Source organism: Pipistrellus hanaki, assembly GCF_964339955.1.
Source record: "Pipistrellus hanaki genome assembly, contig: scaffold_46, whole genome shotgun sequence".
NCBI lineage: Eukaryota > Metazoa > Chordata > Mammalia > Chiroptera > Vespertilionidae > Pipistrellus > Pipistrellus hanaki.
Genome location: NW_028182287.1, coordinates 14,505 through 29,008, shown reverse-complemented (window position 1 = coordinate 29,008; position 14,504 = coordinate 14,505).

The following is a 14,504-nucleotide window of genomic DNA, read 5'->3' as shown; positions in this document are numbered from 1 at the left end:
GTGGGAGTGTATGTATGTGTTTTTGTGGGGATGTGTGTTTGCGTGTGGGTGTGGGTATGGGTGTCGTGTGTGTGTGGGTGTGTATGTGTGTGTGGGTGTGTATGTGTGTGTGTGTGTGTGTGAGTGTGTGAGTGTGTGTATTTGGGTGTGGGGGTGGGATAGGGTGTGTGTGTGTGTGTGTGTGTGTGTGTGTGTGGGAGTGGGTGTGGGTGTGGGGTTGGGGGTGGGTGTGGTGTGGGTGGAGGTGGGTGGGGGTGTATGTGTGGGTGTGGGTGTGTATTTGTGTGTTTGTGGGTGTGTATTTCTGTGGGTGTGGGTGTGGGTGTGTATGTGAGTGTATGTGGGTGTGTATGTGTGAGTGTGGGTGTGGGTGTGTATGTGTGGGTGTTGGTGTGGTGTGGGTTTCGGTGTGGGTTCGGGGTGGGTGTTGGTGTGGGTGTGTATGTGTGTGTATGTGGGTGTGTATGTTTGTGTTTGTGGGTGTGTATGTGTCAGTGTGGGTGTGGATGTGGATTTGGATGTGGGGGTGGGGGTAGGGTCGGTGTGGGTGTAGGTGTGGGAATGGGTGTGGTTGTGGGTGGGGGTGTGTACGTGTGGGTGTGGGAGTGTATGTGTGTGTATGTGTCTGTGTATGCATGAGTGTGTGTGTTGGTATGGATTTGGGTGTGGGGGTTAGGATAGCGTGGGTGTGGGTGTGGGTGTGTGTGGGATTGGGTGTTGATGTGGGTGTGGGTTTGTATGTGTGTGTATGTGGGTGTGTATGTTTGAGTGTGTGTGTGGGTGTGAATGTGTGTGTACGTGTCTGTCTATGTGTATTGGTGTGGGTGTTGGTGTGGGTGTGGGTGTGGGTGTGGGAGGGTGTGGGTGGGTGTGGGTGGGTGTGGCTGTGGGTGTGGGTGTGGGTTTGGGTGGGTGTGGGTGTGAGTGTGAGTCTGGGTGTGGGGGTGTGGGTGGGGGTGTGGGTGTGAGTGCGGGAGTGTGTGTGTGTGTGTGTGTTTATGTGTATATGTGATTGTGAGTGTGGGTGTGGGGTTTGGGGTGGGTGTGGTATGGGTGTGGGTGGGTGGGAGTGTATGTGTGGGTGTGGGTGTGTATTTGTGTGTATGTGGGTGTGTACTTTTGTGGGTGTGGGTGTGTGGGTGTGGGTGTGTTTGTGTGTGTATGTATGTGTGTATGATTGAGTGTGGGTGTGGGTGTGGGTGTGGGTGTGAATGTGTGTGTATGTGTCTGTCTATGCGCATTGGTGTGGGTGTGGGTGTGGGTGTGGGTGGGTGTGGGTGGGTGTGGGTGTGGGTGGGTGTGGGTGTGAGTGTGAGTGTGGGTATGGGGGTGTGGGTGTGGGTGTGGGTGTGGGTGCGGGTGTGGGTGTGTGTGTTTATGTGTATGTTTGAGTGAGTGTGGGTGTGGGGTTGGGGGTGGGGAGGGTGTGTGTGTGTGTATGTGTGAGTGTGGGTGTGGGTGTGAGTGTGGGTGTGTGGGTTTGCGTGTGGGTGTTGGAGTGGTTGTGGGTGGGGGTGGGGGTGGGTGTGGGTGTGGGTGTGGGTGTGTTTGTGTGTGCTTATGCGTATGTGTGAGTGTGAATGTGGGTGTGGGGTTTGGGTTGGGTGTGGTGTGGGTGGGTGTTGGTGCGGGTGTATGTGTGGGTGTGGGTGTATATTTGTGAGTATGTGGGTGTGTATTTTTGTGGGTGTGGGTGTGGGTGTGTATGTGAGTGTATGTGGGTGTGTATGTGGGTGTGTATGTTTGAGTGTGGGTATCGGTGTGGGTGTGTATGTGTGTGTATGTGTCTGTGTATGTGTGAGTGTGGGCTTGGGTGTGCATGTGGGTGTGCGTAGGGTGGGGGTGGGGGTGGGTGTGGGTGGGTGTGGGTGGGGGAGTTGGTGTGGGTGTGTGTATGGGTGGGTGTGGGTGTGAGTGTGAGTTTGGGTGTGGGGGTGTGGGTTGGTGTGGGTGCGGGGGTGTGTGTGTGTGTGTCTATTTGTATGTGTGAGTGTGTGTGGGGTTGGGAGTGGGGGTGGTGGTGGTTGTGTGGGTGACGGTGCGGGTTGTGGTGGGCGTGGGTGTACTTGAGAGTGTGGGTGTGGGTGTGGGTGTCATTGTATGTGTGTGTGGGTGTGGGTGTGTATGTGTGTGTATGTGGGTGGGTATGTGTGATTGTGGTGTGGGTATGGATTTGGGTGTGGGGGTGTGGGTAGGGAAGGGGTGGTTGTGGGTGTGGGTGAGAGTGTGGGTTTGGGTGTGTATGTGTGTGCATGTGTGTGTATGTGTGAGTGTGGGTGTCGGTGTGGTTGGTTGTGCGTGTGTGTGTGTGTATATGTGTGTATGTGTGTGTGTATGTGTGAGTTTTGGTGTGGGTTGGTGTGGGTGTGGGTGGGTGCGGGTGTGGGTGTTGGTTTGGGAATGGGTGTGGGTGTGTACCTGTGTCTATGTGCGTGTGTAAGTTTGAGTGTGGGTGTAGGTGTGGGTGTGGGTTTGGGTGTGGGGGTGTGGGTGTTGGTGTGGGTGTGTATGTGTGTGTATGTGGGTGTGTATGTGTGACTGTGGGTGTGGGGTTGGGGTGTGTGTGTGTGTGTGTGGGGTTGGGTATGGGTGTGCGTGTTTATGTGTGTGTATGTGGGTGTGTATGTTTGAGTGTTGGTTTGGGTGTGGGTGTGTATGTGGGTGTATGTGGGTGTGTATGTGTGAGTGTGGGTGTGGGTGTGGGTGTGGATTGAGGTGGGGGTATTTGTGTGGGTGTGGGTGTGTGTGGGTGTGGGTGTGTATGTGTATGTATGTGTGTGTGTATGTGTGAGTGTGGGTGTGGGTGTGGGTGTGGGTGTGGGTCGGAGTGGGGGTCGCGATGGGGGTGGGTTTTGGTGTGTTGTGTATGTGTATGTGTGTGTATGGGTGTGTATGTGTGAGTGTGGGTGTGGTGTGGGTGTATGTGTGGGTGTGGGTGTGTATTTGTGTGTACGTGGGTGTGTATTTTTGTGGGTGTGGGTGTGGGTGTGGATGTGGGTGTGGGTGTTTGTGTGTGTGGGAGTGTGTGTGTGTGTGTGTGTGGGTGTGGGTGTGTATGTGTGTGTATGTGGGTGTGTATGTTTGAGTGTTGGTTTGGGTGTGCATGTGGGTGTGGGTAGGGATGGGGGTGGGGGTGGGTGTGGGTGGGTGTGAGTGGGGGAGTGGGTGTGGGTGTGACTGTGAGTTTGGGTGTGGGGGTGTGGGTTGGTGTGGGTGCGGGTGTGTGTGTGTGTGTGTCTATTTGTATGTGTGAGTGTGTGTGGGGTTGGGAGTGGGGGTGGTGGTGGTTGTGTGGGTGACGGTGCGGGTTGTGGTGGGCGTGGGTGTACTTGAGAGTGTGGGTGTGGGTGTGGGTGTCATTGTATGTGTGTGTGGGTGTGGGTGTGTATGTGTGTGTATGTGGGTGGGTATGTGTGATTGTGGTGTGGGTATGGATTTGGGTGTGGGGGTGTGGGTAGGGAAGGGGTGGTTGTGGGTGTGGGTGAGAGTGTGGGTTTGGGTGTGTATGTGTGTGCATGTGTGTGTATGTGTGAGTGTGGGTGTCGGTGTGGTTGGTTGTGCGTGTGTGTGTGTGTATATGTGTGTATGTGTGTGTGTATGTGTGAGTTTTGGTGTGGGTTGGTGTGGGTGTGGGTGGGTGCGGGTGTGGGTGTTGGTTTGGGAATGGGTGTGGGTGTGTACCTGTGTCTATGTGCGTGTGTAAGTTTGAGTGTGGGTGTAGGTGTGGGTGTGGGTTTGGGTGTGGGGGTGTGGGTGTTGGTGTGGGTGTGTATGTGTGTGTATGTGGGTGTGTATGTGTGACTGTGGGTGTGGGGTTGGGGTGTGTGTGTGTGTGTGTGGGGTTGGGTATGGGTGTGCGTGTTTATGTGTGTGTATGTGGGTGTGTATGTTTGAGTGTTGGTTTGGGTGTGGGTGTGTATGTGGGTGTATGTGGGTGTGTATGTGTGAGTGTGGGTGTGGGTGTGGGTGTGGATTGAGGTGGGGGTATTTGTGTGGGTGTGGGTGTGTGTGGGTGTGGGTGTGTATGTGTATGTATGTGTGTGTGTATGTGTGAGTGTGGGTGTGGGTGTGGGTGTGGGTGTGGGTCGGAGTGGGGGTCGCGATGGGGGTGGGTTTTGGTGTGTTGTGTATGTGTATGTGTGTGTATGGGTGTGTATGTGTGAGTGTGGGTGTGGTGTGGGTGTATGTGTGGGTGTGGGTGTGTATTTGTGTGTACGTGGGTGTGTATTTTTGTGGGTGTGGGTGTGGGTGTGGATGTGGGTGTGGGTGTTTGTGTGTGTGGGAGTGTGTGTGTGTGTGTGTGTGGGTGTGGGTGTGTATGTGTGTGTATGTGGGTGTGTATGTTTGAGTGTTGGTTTGGGTGTGCATGTGGGTGTGGGTAGGGATGGGGGTGGGGGTGGGTGTGGGTGGGTGTGAGTGGGGGAGTGGGTGTGGGTGTGACTGTGAGTTTGGGTGTGGGGGTGTGGGTTGGTGTGGGTGCGGGTGTGTGTGTGTGTGTGTCTATTTGTATGTGTGAGTGTGTGTGGGGTTGGGAGTGGGGGTGGTGGTGGTTGTGTGGGTGACGGTGCGGGTTGTGGTGGGCGTGGGTGTACTTGAGAGTGTGGGTGTGGGTGTGGGTGTCATTGTATGTGTGTGTGGGTGTGGGTGTGTATGTGTGTGTATGTGGGTGGGTATGTGTGATTGTGGTGTGGGTATGGATTTGGGTGTGGGGGTGTGGGTAGGGAAGGGGTGGTTGTGGGTGTGGGTGAGAGTGTGGGTTTGGGTGTGTATGTGTGTGCATGTGTGTGTATGTGTGAGTGTGGGTGTCGGTGTGGTTGGTTGTGCGTGTGTGTGTGTGTATATGTGTGTATGTGTGTGTGTATGTGTGAGTTTTGGTGTGGGTTGGTGTGGGTGTGGGTGGGTGCGGGTGTGGGTGTTGGTTTGGGAATGGGTGTGGGTGTGTACCTGTGTCTATGTGCGTGTGTAAGTTTGAGTGTGGGTGTAGGTGTGGGTGTGGGTTTGGGTGTGGGGGTGTGGGTGTTGGTGTGGGTGTGTATGTGTGTGTATGTGGGTGTGTATGTGTGACTGTGGGTGTGGGGTTGGGGTGTGTGTGTGTGTGTGTGGGGTTGGGTATGGGTGTGCGTGTTTATGTGTGTGTATGTGGGTGTGTATGTTTGAGTGTTGGTTTGGGTGTGGGTGTGTATGTGGGTGTATGTGGGTGTGTATGTGTGAGTGTGGGTGTGGGTGTGGGTGTGGATTGAGGTGGGGGTATTTGTGTGGGTGTGGGTGTGTGTGGGTGTGGGTGTGTATGTGTATGTATGTGTGTGTGTATGTGTGAGTGTGGGTGTGGGTGTGGGTGTGGGTGTGGGTCGGAGTGGGGGTCGCGATGGGGGTGGGTTTTGGTGTGTTGTGTATGTGTATGTGTGTGTATGGGTGTGTATGTGTGAGTGTGGGTGTGGTGTGGGTGTATGTGTGGGTGTGGGTGTGTATTTGTGTGTACGTGGGTGTGTATTTTTGTGGGTGTGGGTGTGGGTGTGGATGTGGGTGTGGGTGTTTGTGTGTGTGGGAGTGTGTGTGTGTGTGTGTGTGGGTGTGGGTGTGTATGTGTGTGTATGTGGGTGTGTATGTTTGAGTGTTGGTTTGGGTGTGCATGTGGGTGTGGGTAGGGATGGGGGTGGGGGTGGGTGTGGGTGGGTGTGAGTGGGGGAGTGGGTGTGGGTGTGACTGTGAGTTTGGGTGTGGGGGTGTGGGTTGGTGTGGGTGCGGGTGTGTGTGTGTGTGTGTCTATTTGTATGTGTGAGTGTGTGTGGGGTTGGGAGTGGGGGTGGTGGTGGTTGTGTGGGTGACGGTGCGGGTTGTGGTGGGCGTGGGTGTACTTGAGAGTGTGGGTGTGGGTGTGGGTGTCATTGTATGTGTGTGTGGGTGTGGGTCTGTATGTGGGTGTATGTGGGTGGCTATGTGTGATTGTGGTGTGGGTGTGGATTTGGGTGTGGGGGTGTGGGTAGGGAAGGGGTGGTTGTGGGTGTGGGTGAGAGTGTGGGTTTGGGTGTGTAGGTGTGTGCATGTGTGTGTATGTGTGAGTGTGGGTGTGGGTGTGGTTGGTTGTGCGTGTGTGTGTGTGTATATGTGTGTATGTGTGTGTGTATGTGTGAGTTTTGGTGTGGGTTGGTGTGGGTGTGGGTGGGTGCGGGTGTGGGTGTTGGGGTGGGAATGGGTGTGGGTGTGTACCTGTGTCTATGTGCGTGTGTAAGTTTGAGTGTGGGTGTAGGTGTGGGTGTGGGTTTGGGTGTGGGGGTGTGGGTGTTGGTGTGGGTGTGTATGTGTGTGTATGTGGGTGTGTATGTGTGAGTGTGGGTGTGGGGTTGGGGTGTGTGTGTGTGTGTGTGGGGTTGGGTATGGGTGTGCGTGTTTATGTGTGTGTATGTGGGTGTGTATGTTTGAGTGTTGGTTTGGGTGTGGGTGTGTATGTGGGTGTATGTGGGTGTGTATGTGTGAGTGTGGGTGTGGGTGTGGGTGTGGATTGAGGTGGGGGTGTTTGTGTGGGTGTGGGTGTGTGTGGGTGTGGGTGTGTATGTGTATGTATGTGTGTGTGTATGTGTGAGTGTGGGTGTGGGTGTGGGTGTGGGTGTGGGTGTGGGTCGGAGTGGGGGTCGCAATGGGGGTGGGTTTGGGTGTGTTGTGTATGTGTATGTGTGTGTATGGGTGTGTATGTGTGAGTGTGGGTGTGGTGTGGGTGTATGTGTGGGTGTGGGTGTGTATTTGTGTGTACGTGGGTGTGTATTTTTGTGGGTGTGGGTGTGGGTGTGGATGTGGGTGTGGGTGTTTGTGTGTGTGGGAGTGTGTGTGTGTGTGTGTGGGTGTGGGTGTGTATGTGTGTGTATGTGGGTGTGTATGTTTGAGTGTTGGTTTGGGTGTGCATGTGGGTGTGGGTAGGGATGGGGGTGGGGGTGGGTGTGGGTGGGTGTGAGTGGGGGAGTGGGTGTGGGTGTGAGTGTTAGTTTGGGTGTGGGGGTGTGGGTTGGTGTGGGTGCGGGTGTGTGTGTGTGCGTGTGTCTATTTGTATGTGTGAGTGTTAGTGTGGTGTTGGGGGTGGGGGTGGTGGTGGGTGTGTGGGTGATGGTGGGGGTGGTGGTGGGTGTGGGTGTGGGTGTATTTGAGAGTGTGGGTGTAGGTGTGGGTGTGGTTGTATGTGTGAGTGTGGGTGTGGGTGTGTGTATGTGGGTGTGTATGTGTGAGTGTGGGTGTGGGTGTGAATGTGTGGGTATGTGTCTGTCTATGCGTATTGGTGTGTGTGTGGGTGTGGGTGGGTGTGGGTGGTGTTGGTGTGTGTGTGTGTGTGTGTGTGTGTGGGTGGGTGTAGGTGTGAGTGTGAGTGTGGGTGTGGGGGTGTGGGTGCGGGTGTGGGTGTGGGTGTGTATGTATGGGTGTATGTGTAGGTGTGGGTGTGGGTGTGGGTGTCGGTGTGGGTGTGGGGTTGTGGTGGGTGTGGGTGTGTATGTGTGGGTGTATGTGTAGGTGTGGGTGTGGTGTGGGTTTGGTGTGGGTGTGGGGTGGGGGTGGGTGTGGGTGTGTATGTGTGTGTATGTGGATGTGTATGTTTGAGGGTGTTTGTGGGTGTGTATGTGTGGGTGTGGATTTGGGTGTGGGTGTGGGGGTAGGGTGGGTGTGGGTGTTGTAATTGTGGGTGTTGGTGGGGGTGGCTGGGGTGTGGGTGGCGGTGGGGGTGTGTACGTGTGGCTGTGGGTGTGTATGTGTATGTATGTGTCTGTGTATGTGTGAGTGTGGGTGTGGTTGTGGGTGTTAGTGTGGGTGTGGGTGGGTGTGGTTGTGGGTGTGTATGTGTGTGTATGTGTGTGTATGTGTGTGTGTATGTGTCAGTGTGGGTGTGGGTGTGGGTGGGAGTGGGTGTTGGTGTGGGTGTGGGTGGGGGTGTGGGTGGGTGTGGGTGTGGGTGTGGGTGTGGGTATGGGTGGGTGTGGGTGTGAGTGTGAGTGTGGGTGTGGGGGTGTGGGTGGGGGTGGGGGTGTGGGTGCGGGTGTGTGTGTGTGTTTATGTGTATGTGTGAGTGTGAGTGGGGGTGTGGGTGTGGGTGTGTGGGTGTTGGGGTGGGTGTGGGTGTGCGTGTTGGTGTGTTCAGTGTGGGTGTGGGTGTGTATGTGTGTGTATGTGGGTGTGTATGTTTTAGTGTGGGTGTCGGTGTGGGTGTGTATGTGTGTGTATGTGTCTGTGTATGAGTGAGTGTGGGTTTGGGTGTGTGTGTGGGTTTGGGTATGGGTGGGGGTGGGGGTGGGAGTCGGTGGGTTTGGGGGGGGAGTGGGTGTGGTTGTGTGTATGTGTGGGTGTGGGTGTGAGTGTGAGTTTGGGTGTGGGGGTGAGGGTTTGTGTGGGTGCGGGTGTGGTTGTGGGTGTGTGTGTTTCTATTTGTATGTGTGAGTGTGAGTGTGGGGTTGGGGGTGGGGTTGGTGGTGGGCATGTGGGTGACAGTGGGGGTTGTGGTGGGTGTGGGTATGGGTGTATTTGAGATTGTGGGTTTGGGTGTGGGTGTGGTTGTATGTGTCAGTGTGGTTGTGGGTGTGTGTATGTGGGTGTGTATGTGTGAGTGTGGATGTGGGTGTGTATGTGTGTGTATGTGTCTGTGTATGTGTGAGTGTGGGCTTGGGTGTGCATGTGGGTGTGCGTAGGGTGGGGGTGGGGGTGGGTGTGGGTGGGTGTGGGTGGGGGAGTTGGTGTGGGTGTGTGTATGGGTGGGTGTGGGTGTGAGTGTGAGTTTGGGTGTGGGGGTGTGGGTTGGTGTGGGTGCGGGTGTGTGTGTGTGTGTGTCTATTTGTATGTGTGAGTGTGTGTGGGGTTGGGAGTGGGGGTGGTGGTGGTTGTGTGGGTGACGGTGGGGATGTGGTGGGCGTGGGTGTACTTGAGAGTGTGGGTGTGGGTGTGGGTGTCATTGTATGTGTGTGTGGGTGTGGGTGTGTATGTGTGTTTATGTGGGTGGGTATGTGTGATTGTGGTGTGGGTGTGGATTTGGGTGTGGGGGTGTGGGTAGGGAAGGGGTGGTTGTGGGTGTGGGTGAGAGTGTGGGTTTGGGTGTGTATGTGTGTGCATGTGTGTGTATGTGTGAGTGTGGGTGTGGGTGTGGTTGGTTGTGCGTGTGTGTGTGTATATGTGTGTATGTGTGTGTGTATGTGTGAGTTTTGGTGTGGTTTGGTGTGGGTGTGGGTGGGTGCGGGTGTGGGTGTTGGGGTGGGAATGGGTGTGGGTGTGTACCTGTGTCTATGTGCGTGTGTAAGTTTGAGTGTGGGTGTAGGTGTGGGTGTGGGTTTGGGTGTGGGGGTGTGGGTGTTGGTGTGGGTGTGTATGTGTGTGTATGTGGGTGTGTATGTGTGAGTGTGGGTGTGGGGTTGGGGTGTGTGTGTGTGTGTGGGGTTGGGTATGGGTGTGCGTGTTTATGTGTGTGTATGTGGGTGTGTATGTTTGAGTGTTGGTTTGGGTGTGGGTGTGTATGTGGGTGTATGTGGGTGTGTATGTGTGAGTGTGGGTGTGGGTGTGGGTGTGGATGTGGGTGTGGGTGTTTGTGTGTGTGGGAGTGTGTGTGGGTGTGTGTGGGTGTGGGTGTGTATGTGTATGTATGTGTGTGTGTATGTGTGAGTGTGGGTGTGGGTGTGGGTGTGGGTGTGGGTCGGAGTGGGGGTCACGATGGGGGTTGGTGTGGGTGTGAGTGTGGGGATGTGAATGGGGGTGTGGGTGTGGGTGCAGGTGTTGGTGTGTATGTGTGTGTATGGGTGTGTATGTGTGAGTGTGGGTGTGGTGTGGGTGTATGTGTGGGTGTGGGTGTGTATTTGTGTGTACTTGGGTGTGTATTTTTGTGGGTGTGGGTGTGGGTGTGGATGTGGGTGTGGGTGTTTGTGTGTGTGGGAGTGTGTGTGTGTGTGTGTGTGTGTGTATGTGTGTGTATGTGGGTGTGTATGTTTGAGTGTTGGTTTGGGTGTATGTGTGGGTGTGGGTGTATATTTGTGAGTATGTGGGTGTGTATTTTTGTGGGTGTGGGTGTGGGTGTGTATGTGAGTGTATGTGGGTGTGTATGTGTGAGTGTGGATGTGGATTTGGGTTTGTGGGTGTGTGTGTGGGTGTGGGTGGGCGGGTGGGTATGGGTGTGGGTGTTGGTGTGTAAGGGAGTGTGTTTGTGTGTGTGTGGAGGGCAGGGTGTGGGTGTGCGTGTTGGTGTTTTCAGTGTGGGTGTGGGTGTGTATGTGTGTTTATGTGGGTATGTCTGTTTGAGTGTGGGTGTGGGTGTGTATGTGTGTGTATGTGTGGGTGTTGGTGTGGTGTGGGTGTCGGTGTGGGTGTGGGTTGGGGGTGGGTGTGGATGTTTATGTGTGTATGTGGGTGTGTATGTTTGTTTTCGTGGGTGTGTATATGTCAGTGTGGGTGTGGGTGTGGATTTGGGTGTGGGTGTGGGGGTAGGGTGGGTGTGGGTGTGGGAGTGTATGTATGTGTATGATTGAGTGTGGGTGTGGGTGTGGGTGTGAATGTGTGTGTATGTGTCTGTCTATGCGTATTGGTGTGGGTGTGGGTGTGGGTGGGTGTGGGTGGGTGTGGGTGTGGGTGGGTGTTTGTGTGTGTGGGTGGGTGTGGGAGTGTGGGTGGGGGTGTGGGTGTGGGTGCTGCTGTGTGTGTGTGTATATGTGTATGTTTGAGTGTGAGTGTGGGTGTGGTGTTGGGGGTGGGGGTGGGTGTGTGTGGGTGTGTATGTGTGGGTGTGGGTGTGTGTAGTATGTGTGAGTGTGGGTGTGGGTGTGCGTGTGGGTGTGGGAGTGGTTGTAGGTGGGGGTGTGGGTGGGTTGGGGTGTGGGTTATGGGGTGGGCGTGGGTGTGCGTGTTGGTGTGTTCAGTGTGGGTGTGGGTGTGTATGTGTGTGTATGTGGGTGTGTATGTTTGAGTGTGGGTGTGGGTGTGGCTATGTGTGTGTGTATGTGTGGGTGTTGGTGTGGTGTGGGTGTCGGTGTGGGTGTGGGGTGGGGGTGGGTGTGTATGTGTGTGTATGTGGGTGTGTATGTTTGAGTGTGTTTTTGGGTGTGTATGTGTCAGTGTGGGTGTGGATTTGGGTGTGGGTGTTTGTGTGTGTGTGTGTGTGGGTGTGGGTGGGTGTGGGTGTGGGTGTGGGTATGGGTTGGTGTGGGTGTGAGTGTGGGGATGTGAATGGGGGTGTGGGTGTGGGTGCAGGTGTTGGTGTGTATGTGTGTGTATGTGTCTGTGTATGCGTGAGTGTGTGTGTTGTTGTGGATTTGGGTGTGGGGTTAGGATAGGGTGGGTGTGGGTGTGGGTGTGGTTGGGTGTGGGATTGGGTGTTGGTGTGGGTGTGAGTGTGGGGGTGTGGGTGTGGGTTTGGGGTGTTGGAGTTGGTGTTGTGGTGTGTGCAGGTTTGTATGTGTGTGTATGTGGGTGTATATTTGAGTGTGGGTGTGTGCGTGGGTTTGAATGGGTGTGTATGTGTCTGTCTATGTGTATTGGTGTGGGTGTTGGTGTGGGTGGGGGTGTGGGTGGATGTGGGTGGGTGGGTGTGGGTGTGGGTGTGGGTGTGGGTATGGGTGGGTGTGGGTGTGAGTGTGGGTTTAGGGGTGTGAACGGGGGTGTGGGTGTGGGTGCAGGTGTTGGTGTGTGTGTGTTTATGTGTATGTGTGAATGTGAGTGTGGGTGTGGGGTTGGGGGTGGGGGTGGGTGTGCGTGTGGGTGTGTATGTGTGGGTGTGTGTATGTGTGTGTGTATGTGTGAGTGTGTGTGTGTGTGTGTGCTTGTGGGCGTGGGCGTGTGTGTGTGTGTGTGTGGGTGTTTGTGTGTGTGTGTGTGTGTGGGTGTTTGTGTGGGTGTGGGGGTATGTGGGTGTGGGTGTGTATGTGTGTGTATGTGTGTGTGTATGTGTGAGTGTGGGTGTGGGGTGGGTGTGGGTGTGGGTGTGGGTCGGAGTGGGGGTCGCAATGGGGGTGGGTTTGGGTGTGTTGTGTATGTGTATGTGTGTGTATGGGTGTGTATGTGTGAGTGTGGGTGTGGTATGGGTGTATGTGTGGGTGTGGGTGTGTATTTGTGTGTACGTGGGTATGTATTTTTGTGGGTAAGTGGGTGTAGGGGTGTGGGTGTGGGTGTTTGTGTGTGTGGGAGTATGTGTTTTTGTGAGTGTGTGTGTCTGTGGGTGTGGGTGTGTGGGTGTGGGTGTTGTGGTGGGTGTGGGTGTGCGTGTTGGTGTGTTCAGTGTGGGTGTGGGTGTGTATGTGTGTGTATGTGAGTGTGTATGTTTGAGTGTGGGTGTCGGTGTGGGTGTGTGTTTGTGTATGTGTCTGTGAGGGTGGGTTTGGGTGTGTGTGTGGGTGTGGGTAGGGATGGGCGTGGGTGTGGGTGTGGGTGGGTGTGGGTGGGGGAGTGTGTGTGGGTGTGTGTATGGGTGGGTGTGGGTGTGTGAGTTTGGGTGTGGGGGTGTGGGTTGGTGTGGGTGCGGGTGTGGGTGTGGGTGTGTGTGTGTCTATTTGTATGTGTGAGTGTGAGTGTGGGGTTGGGGTTGGGGGTGGTGGTGGATGTGTGGGTGACGTTGGGGGTGGTGGTGGGTGTGCGTGTCCGTGTACTTGAGAGTGTGGGTTTGGGTGTGGGTGTGGTTGTATGTGTGAGTGTGGGTGTGGGTGTGTATGTGTGTGTATGTGTGGGTGTTGGTCTGGTGTGGGTGTCGGTGTTGGTGTGGGGTGGGGGTGGGTGTGGGTGTGGGGTGGGGGTGGGTGTGGGTGTGTATGTGTGTGTGTGTGTGCATGTTTGAGTGTGTTTGTGGGTATGTATGTGTCAGTGTGGGTGTGGGTGTGGATTTGGGTGTGGGGGAGGGGGTAGGGTGGGTGTGGGTGTGGGTGTAGGTGAGGGTGTGGGTGTGGTTGTGGGTGGGGGTGTGTACCTGTGGGTGTGGGAGTGTATGTGTGTGTATGTGTCTGTGTATGCGTGTGTGTGTTGGTGTGGATTTGGGTGTGGGGGTTAGGATATGGTTGGTGTGGGTGTGGGTGTGGGTGTATGTGGCATTGGGTGTTGGTGTGGGTGTGGGGGTGTGGGGGTGTGGGTGTGAGTGTGGGGGTGTGGGTGTGGGTGTTGTGGTGGGTGTGTCTGCGGGTTTGTATGTGTGTGTATGTGGGTGTGTATGAGTGTGGGTGTGTGTGTGGGTGTGAATGTGTTTGTATGTGTCTGTCTATGTGTATTTGTGTGGGTGTTGGTGTGGGTGTGGGTGGGGGTGTGGGTGGGTGTAGGTGGGTGTGGGTGTGGGTGTGGGTATGGTTGGGTGTGGCTGTATGAGTGTGGGTGTGGGGGTGTGGGTGGGGGTGTGGGTGCGGGTGCGTGTGTGTGTGTGTGTTTATGTGTATGTGTGAGTGTGGGTGTGGGGTTGGGGGTGGGGTGGGTGTGCATGTGGGTGTGTATGTGTGGGTGTTTGTATGTGTGTGTGTATTTGTGAGTGTGGGTGTGGGTGTGAGTGCGTGTGTGTGTGTGTGGGCGTGGGTGTAGGTGTTGGTGTGGGTGTGGCTGTGGGTGTTTGTGTGGGAGAGGGTGTGTGTGTGTATGTGTGTGTATGTGTGTGTGTATGTGTGAGTGTGGGTGTAGGGGTGGGTGTCGGTGTGGGTCGGGGAGTGGGTCAGGGTGTGGGTGGATTTGGGTGTGTTGTGTGTATGCGTGTGTATGTGTGAGTGTGGGTGTGGTGTGGGTGTATGTGTGGGTGTGGGTGTGTATTTGTGTTTATGTGGGTGTGTATTTTTGTGGGTGTGGATGTGGGGGTGTGGGTGTGGGTGTTGGTGTGTGTGGGAGTGAGTGTGTGTGTGTGTGTGTGTGGGGGGGTGTGGGTTGGTGTGGGTGCGGGTGTGGGTGTGGGTGTGTCTATTTGTATGTGTGAGTGTTAGTGTGGGGTTGGGGGTAAGGGTGGTGGTGGGTGTGTGGGTGACGGTGGGGGTGGTGGTGGGTGTGGGTGTGTCTGGGATTGGGTGTTGTTGTGGGTGTGGGTGTGGGTGTGGGTGTTGGGGTGTGGGTGTTGTGGTGGGTGTGTGTGCGGGTTTGTATGTGTGTGTATGTGGGTGTGTATGTTTGAGTGTGGGTGTGTGTGTGGGTGTGAATGTGTGTGTATGTGTCTGTCTATATGTATTGGTGTTGGTGTTGGTGTGGGTGTGGTTGGGAGTGTGGGTGGGTGTGGGTGTGGTGTGGGAGTCGGTGTGGGTGTGGGGAGGGGGTGGGTGTGTATGTGTGTGTATGTGGGTGTGTATGTTTGAGTGTGTTTGTGGGTTTGTATGTGTCAGAGTGGGTGTGGGTGTGGATTTGGGCGTGGGTGTGGGGATAGGGTGGGTGTGGGTGTGGGTGTAGGTGTGGGTGTGGGTATGGTTGTGGTTGTGGGTGGGGGTGGGTGGGGGTGTGGGTGTGTACATGTGGGTTTGGGAGTGTATGTGTGTGTATGTGTCTGTGTATGTGAGAGTGTGTGTGTTGGTGTGGATTTGGGTGTGGGGGTTATGATAGGGTGGGTGTGGGTG